The sequence below is a fragment of the Punica granatum genome, chromosome 8 (genome assembly GCF_007655135.1).
Source record: "Punica granatum isolate Tunisia-2019 chromosome 8, ASM765513v2, whole genome shotgun sequence".
Taxonomy (NCBI): domain Eukaryota; kingdom Viridiplantae; phylum Streptophyta; class Magnoliopsida; order Myrtales; family Lythraceae; genus Punica; species Punica granatum.
This window is the reverse complement of record NC_045134.1, coordinates 11,282,793-11,291,237: the sequence shown is the minus strand read 5'-3', so window position 1 is coordinate 11,291,237 and position 8,445 is coordinate 11,282,793. Positions and strand designations below refer to the sequence as shown.

General features: G+C 36.3%; 1 pseudogene; it reads left to right on the top strand.

The window, feature by feature from the left end:
• The first annotated feature begins 1,163 nt into the window (after positions 1–1,163).
• On the top strand, positions 1,164–2,053 carry LOC116188736 (annotated as a pseudogene).
• Positions 2,054–8,445: the final 6,392 nt, after the last annotated feature.

Genomic DNA, 8,445 nt, shown 5'->3' with positions numbered 1-8,445 from the left:
TAAAAAATATGAAAATTTTAAAAATAAAAACCAAGGAAAACTATGAAATTAAAGAAAACTCATACAATTTTAGAAAGTTCAGAAACATATAGAAAAAAAAACTTATAATGATTCAGAAAAAAATTAAAAATTAAATAAAAAATTATAAAAACCAAAAAGCATTGAAAATTCTGAAAAATTAAAAATTTATGAAAATTCAAAAAATGAAATTAAAGGACAATTAAAAAACTTAAAAATTAAAGAAGATTATACAGGAAAAAAAATCTCGACCATCATTATTCTAGCATTAGAGGAGATCTCGCCTGCAACTGGAGGACTCATAAAGCTCATCGACCTCGAGTCCTTCGGTAAAAGCATCATTGAGCTCTATGGCAGCTTGAGCTATATTATTGCTTGAATGGGAAGCTTCCAATCGAGCAGCAAAAAACTCATGAGGTTGGAGTTTTTTTTTTTTGGTAAATCATAGTATATGGAAGCTCAATAAGTTTTAACTAATCCAGTCGCGTCGGGTCGATTCACTGAGAGGTAAAACTCTCTCAGCGTGAATTTCCGCCATCTACAATACTCGAACCCAAGAGCTTACTTAAGAAAAATAAGCGCCGAACCACTTGAACCAATCCACGTTAGTATGAGGTTGGAGTTCTTTAATGCCTTAATAAATTGCGTGATTTGTCTAACTGAGGGAGTGAACTATTCTATAAAACTTGTATGAATTTTATTAATTTGTATTAATTTTTATGAATTTTTATTTTTATTTTTTGTATTTTCCATAATTTTCTGAATTATCTTTGGTTTCTTACTTTTTAAAATTCATAAATTATTTTATTCGTAATTTTTTTTTCTGGATTTTCATAAGTTCTTATTTTTGTATTTTTTACGAATTGTCAAATTTGTTTTAATTATCTTTAATTTTAAATTTTTTCCTAATTTTCTCTATTTTTTTGAATATATATATATATATATTTATTTATTTATTTTGGGTAAGTGAATATATGTATATAGAAGCACGATCGTTTTTTCTTCGGGAAAAATAAAAATTGACGGCCTTGCCTTACAGAAACGCTCTTTTTGTGGGAAGCAAATCTTTATCCGAAAGTAAATTGCAAAAGGTGACAGCCAAAAAGTTTATAAATATGATCTCAAGCAATCAATTGCAAAAAAAGATGGCAAGAAATCCCGTATTGTTCCTGTCCTTTGTAATAGTCGCGTTGTTCATTGAGACCGCTTATGGAGGTGAAATAGGTGTTTACTGGGGCCAGAATAGCAACGAGGGAACCCTGTCCGAGGCCTGCGCCACCGGAAAATACGCTTTTATCAACATCGCCTTCCTCAACCGGTTCGGTCGTGGCCGGAACCCGGGGCTCAACCTCGCTGCTGGTCACTGTGGGTCTTCCCCCGCAGGGTGCAGTGCCGCCATAAATGATTGCCAGGCGAAGGGCGTGAAGGTGTTCCTGTCCATTGGCGGAACCGGAGGGGACTATTCACTGGAGTCCAAGGCTGATGCCCAGAAGGTGGCGGACTATTTGTGGAAAACAACTACCTCGGCGGGAAGTCGTCCTCCCGCCCGCTGGGAGCAGCTGTGCTTGATGGCATCGACTTTGCCATAGAGGAGGGAGCTCCTGCAGAGTTCTACGACGACCTGGCGCGTTCCCTGTCTGCTTACAGCACTCCGGGGAAAAAGGTGCTCCTCAGTTTCTCCCCCCGGTGCGGCAGCTTCAACCAACAACTGAAAGCCGTTGTTGGCACGGGGCTCTTTGACTACGTATGGATCCGGTTCTATGACAGCTTTACGTGTTCCTATATGAGGAGCTACCAGGGTGCCATGCTAATCGCGTGGGACAACTGGACAGCCTTCATAAAGACTGGGAAGATATTCGTTGGCTTACCTGCAACTCAAGATGCCGCCGAGGTCGGGTACATCCCGCCGACAGATGCAACTAATCTTATGCTTCCAAGCCTCAAGAGTACGCCGAAGTACGGAGGCGTGGTGCTGTGGTCCAGGTATTTCGATGACAATAATGGATACAGTAGTTCGATCAAGGTCGCCGTATAAAGCACATAGCTATAGCGCTCTGATTTAAAGTCCAATTTCTTTCTATAACGTCGTTTGGTCCCAACATATCATGTCCAAATGTTCAAATCACTATACTATTAACAATGATAAATCTGTAAAATAATTTCTTGAACGTATAAGGAAAATGTGTTTTCATCATATGAACTCACGGCTGAGAAGTGATTATATGTGACACTCAAGACCGGTTTCCCAATCGATGTGAATTTTGTTGAGGGAAAATTTCTAATTTTTTTTTTTCGGTTATAAGAGAGACCCATAGGCCTAATATATTGAAATAAAAATATTCAATATCTAATAAAGGGGCATGAACAGTTCCACTAAGTATCGAACTTGAGACCTTTTAGTCAATAGGCGAGAGGTGCGCCACTGTGCTATACTCTTTTTTGATAATCTATATACATAGAGAAAAACTGAAGGAGGGTTCCAATGAGTCAACTCGTAAAAGGACCAGGTATGCCTAATTTTCATCTTTATTCACAATAAGCTCTAAACTTTGATATTCAAACTAGGTTTAACATCTGCACGATATTGTGGGTCCAAGCAGTCTATTCAACCATATAGAGCTCATTTCTTATGTGTATAATGCGAATATAATAGATGGATAATTAGGAACGAAAATTTTAAATGAATGTTTATCAAAATCTAACAATAATGCATGTATTGTTATTTTAAGCACTTGTTCATGGAATAGATTAGGATATGGTCAAACCACTTAGAGCCAAATCCCGAAAACCAACTTGGGCCCAAGAATTCAACCTGGCCAAGTTGGAGAAAAGGCCTGCAAAATTGGGCCCAAATCAGGCATGACACAAGCCCATAAAGATTTGGGGCTCTACAGAGGCCCAGTTCACTGGACATGATCTCATTACGAGAGAGACTGGAAGGCAGTCGTGCAAGATGTCTTTAGAAAAAGGAATGAATTATTGTGCTGGCTGGCTTTTGTGTTATGAAATCTATTTTCCTATAAAGGATTCGGGCAGTTCCGATATTTTCCTGTGGTAGTAACTGTTCATTTCCTTGTGATCTAACTCTTTTGAGTGGACAATTAAATGGTCGAGAGATGAAACATGGAAGGTCGATAGGGTGGATGTCCAAAGAACGCGACAGAAAGTGATCAAGACAGCCGTAGGGTGGGGGGCCCAAACATCTTTCATGGTGATGAACAACTAATTAACTCATCAAATGAGTTGCTTTCCGATGATCGAGGGATCAACGTTCAAATACGAGGACAAAGGAACAGATATGAGACGACGCTTTTCATTTCTATGGATCCCACTCATCATTATGACATTTCTCATCCAATCGCCTCGTCTCGTCAAATGGATATATGTCATCCTAATTCAAATAATGGTCGAAAGGACAACTGTAGGATTTCATATCCAAGAGAATAAGACATTGGTTGCACGATATTGATTAGTCTTGTGTTTTATCTGTTTAAGTGATCCACCAATGTGATAAGCTCGTCTACTCAGCTACCATTTATTTTATCTTTTTCGGTAACATACCGATAAATTTTCTTCATAAGAGGGATAAAGTTGACGTGAAACCTTTCTTCTTTAATCGATGAGTACGCATTTGTGTAAGTAGGCAATCCAGGGTAGATGAAGTTCTGGTAAAAACTCGAGTCTATAAGTAAAGCTCTACAGCGCATTAATACGATGGGTGGGCAAGCGGGACCTGAGATATGTATTCAAGCCGTTAGGCTAACATGGAAACGTATCAACACCGTGTATGCTAAATGATAGTAAAGAGGAACACTTCGAGACTTACGGTTACATATGTGCTGACATTACCGATATTTTACAAACATAAATAAATTTAACATGTGAATGAGGCCATAATAGCTTTCTCGTTTATATGTTGATTACGATATCAGCAAAGTAATTTTTAAATAATCTTGAAAGAGCACGTGTTGAATGGAAACAGTGCTCATGTTTAGTTATGGATAGGAATTTTCTTCCTCACACCTGCATAATTAATCACTGTCAAGTCCATCTCTGCAATGTAGTCCATTTTTGTAGTGAAAACTTCTCGTTCAGTTGAGTGATGGATGGCGCACATGATCGTCATGAAATTGTTCTCGGAAAACCCAGTCCAGGGATGCTAGAAGAGCAATGCCACGACATATGTCGTCCAAATTCAAAGGACAAAGGTTAGATTCTCGGTACATTTGACGGATTTGTAGGGGGAAAAATAAAACACGAACCATTTGATCACAAACGTGATAGCCAAGAAAGTCAGAAGGGTAGGGAAGACACATTTTCTGTATATGAGAAAGTAAATGATATAGTTATAAGCATAAGCTATATATAAAATACAAGTATAGATTAGTACCTTCACTGAAGGATGAACTGAAGCAGAGAAGTAGAAGGATCACTAATATCGGAATGTTACTTATCCGAAGAATCGACATGATATTTATAGGTCAAGCTGAGCCTAGAGAGAGCTTCTTCTTCTTTTTCGTATAGCCTATGCATGATCCTATATATGTCTGTGTGTAGATGGATTAGGAATAAATGATGGACGAAATTCAAAATCGTGAACATGGAAAATTAATTTGCTGTAGTCGATCTACACAAAAGCAAGCTCGTGTATCTGCTAATTAATGAATGACTGTGAAATAATGTCTATAAATGGTTCGGGCAGTTCCGATTTTTTTCCCGTGTTAGCAACTGTTCATTTCCCTGCGATACAGCTTTTGAGTGGACATAAAATGGCCTCAAGAAGATACATACGGGGTCGATAGGATGGACGTTCGAATAGTGTGACGGAATAAGAAGAGAACTGTAGAGTGAGGAGACAAACATCTTTCAAGGGGAAGAACTAACTCATCAAATGAGTTGCTTTCCGATGATTGAGGGATGTATTAAAATGTGAGGACAAGGGAACAGATATGAGACAATACCTTTCATTTCCATGGATCCCACTGATCAGTTTGATAGTTTTTCTCTAATCGACTCATCAATTGGATATCGGTCTAATACAAAGATTAGTCGTGCAAATCTATCATAGTATAAATATGCACTTCGTTTTTACCTGAATCAGTGTCTATTTTCATAAACTGATGTTACATAGTTTAATATTCGGACTGCGGCGTGTCTCTCACGGTAAATTTACTGAATATTGTTACCTAGATTCGCAGCGTATATCGAAGAACATCATTGAATGTGTGAAGCTGGCACTACCTACTCCATGGCTCTGGCGACAGGGAGCAGAAGAACAGGACTGAAAATTTCCATATCGAACGTCCAAACTGCATTGCATGAAATTATAACATGAGGATACGCCATACGAGTTGATTCTGAAAATGAACATGTTCAAACAATATGCGAGACTATATTATGGTCCAGCGACCATAATGCTGTGAGGAAAGAGAGGGCAATGTGGTTTGCTGTCGGCCATCACCCGTTCCAGTGAGGTCGCCTCCGGAGTTTTTTGCCTCCTACAACCTCGCTAGCAGCGGTGATGGCTCAGGAACAGATTTTCAAGCCGATCGGTAACTTATTATAATCCATATTTATTTGTATATTATATGTGTTTATCGATAAAAATATTAGGATATAACGATCGGAAATTAACTAAATTCAGTTTATTTCCTCGGGCTTGAGTCTCATATAACTTAAACTCGGCACATTATTTGCCGTCCTCCAAGGTTAAGGTTAGTCCCTCTTCCGGAATCCCAATCCACATTCCAATATATTACAAGTGGTCAATGCACAGATTCAAGGTACGATGTTGCAGGTAAGGTATAAGACCTTTCATTTCATAGGAATTTTACATGTGGGTGAAATAAAATCAACTTTGGTGGGTAGGGCTTTTTGGATGGAGGTGATAGGAATTGGGAATCTTCCCTCCGATTGGCCATCATATCAATGGGCTTATTGTTCATTAAAGCACCTCTTTTGGTTCATGTCAATAATTTTGTCCACACGTATCTAATTTTAATGCACCTGATCAGTTCATGAACATGACCCTATCATGACTGTTATATTCCCTTTGAAATAAAAATTAGTGATTTCAAAAAATTATCATGATTCCTACCAAAAGAAATCGTGATTTAAAAATTGCATATACCCACTTTTGTTCTTTTTTTCTTTTCATTTCAAATTTAGTGCGTGCTGGTCAATTTTTTGCCATAAAATGCGCGCTAGCTTTGCCCGTCTACGTGATTTGCTTGATATGCAGCACCATCGATTGCATGCCGCATCATAATATATAATTTAAATTTGAAAAAGTCCAAGAATTTTTTTCGACAGTAATCCGAAATAAATATATCATAAAACTAAATAAATGATTTCAAAAGATTTATAAATCTAATATATATGTATACTTTGAAAATTTTAATCATCATTGATGTTGAGGCATACGGTGAGTGGTGTACCTGGCAAATAAATCCACATAGATTTGCCAAGTCAATGTTTTCATGGCAAAAACTAACGGGGTGACGGCCATGACAGATGTGATTGAAAAAAAATTAATAACTTGGCTTAGAAACAAACAATTTTACCATATACCTTAGATACCTGTTTTTTTGGAGTTACTTGTCTTTCTGTAATTTTCTTTTGGGTGAAAGTCCTTTTATAATTTTTTTCTATTTAAAATAATTAATTGCAAGAACTTGCTTAGAAGACGCCTTCATTAATTAATATTAATACCATGAACTATGTACGTAGTCCAAAAAGGGAACGCCCTAAAACTTAATCTTAGAAAAAAAGAAAATGACCACTACAACTTTAAAAGGGCTATATATTCTATATATTCTCGTGATCGAAGAGGAAGACTGGGTCAATATACAACCATGACCCTTAGACTTCTTCTCAATGTGAAATTGAATTCAAATATTGGTTAAATAACGTAATCATTACAAACAATAGAATGAAACCATGTTAATATTTTATGTAAAAAATCTAGTCTTTGGAAGAAACATATTATAAATCCAGAGAGACATTGTGATATACCTACTCGTGCCAATTTTCCAGCATTTACATATAAATATGGCCCCTATACTAACTGGAGGCTAGAGCTGATCGACTTTTTCCTCCCCAGCCTGTAACAATCAGGATCTCATGCATTTATAGTCACTCTAATGACCGATTGTATCAAGTTCTTTTTCTGCTTTGCTCGAGTTTTAATTTCTTGCTCATTAGATCTAACTCATTTAGCATAATATACGATGATGGTGGATCTGAATTCGACCTTTTATACATTTCCAAACAAAAAGGGACCATGCATATTTTATATATATATATATATATATATAGATATTCGTTAGTCCACGTACGCGGCATTTATAATAAATTTACGGAAAATATAAGAAAGACTTATTATTTTCTTCATTCACATGGCATCCACACAATCTCGAGGTTCTTAACCCCTCTCACAAGGCGCCAACTGCCACAAAGGGCCAAAAAGTCTTCCCAGCCCATTTTAGTCAGCCTTTACATCTCAATCGATACACGTTAGCATTAGCAGGAGGATGGAGCGGTTGTGCATGACACGAGCCTTCATTTCAACTTGAGACGTGCGAGTTAGGGTACTTTATTTTTTTACGATACCTGGATCTTACCTTATAAATGACATGTTTCAAGATTTACATGACCCTACTATGTTTAGTCCCGAATCGAAACCTACCTGAAACATGTATTATATCACAGGTTCCGGATTATCTGTTAGAACCTGTAAATTTTTTTTATCTCGTTAAATAAAATTGAAAATGTCTCATTCATAATCAGTAATCACGCAAAACAGAATGTCGACATAGATTTAGATTTTTTTTTAAATTAGTGATTATATTTTTTAAATATATAAATATCTGAATATAACTATATATATATATAATGGAGGAAATTATTATTTGAGTTCGGATATTAGTTTCAGTTCCTGTTCTGGGTACCCAATATGTAAGAACAGGAACCGATTTTATCGGTTCCGTATTTTAATATTCGAATCCTATTCTATTTTTTATACAAGCAACCCAGACCTTATTCTAACGGGTAGATTCTGATCGATTTTGGGTATACCCAGTATCCGTGTATACCCCTAATTTCGAACATAGATATTTTAAATTCAATTTTTGTGATAAGATTATTCGTGTTCATTTATCAAAATTTTAATTTATCATATATTAGCTCATGAGTCTCCTATGTATATAATTAAAAAATTAATAGACATTATTAAAATGATAAAACGAATTTTTTTTACATAAAATATTTTCAATCTATTAACAAATATTCAATTAAGTTTTGTTTCTATTGACGTGATGCTTTCATAAAGTTTCCCTACGGATAAAGTTCATCTAGAAAAGCACTGTATACCGACTATATATGATACGGTTTGAGGAAACTAAATTATATTAAATAACGAAAAGAAAA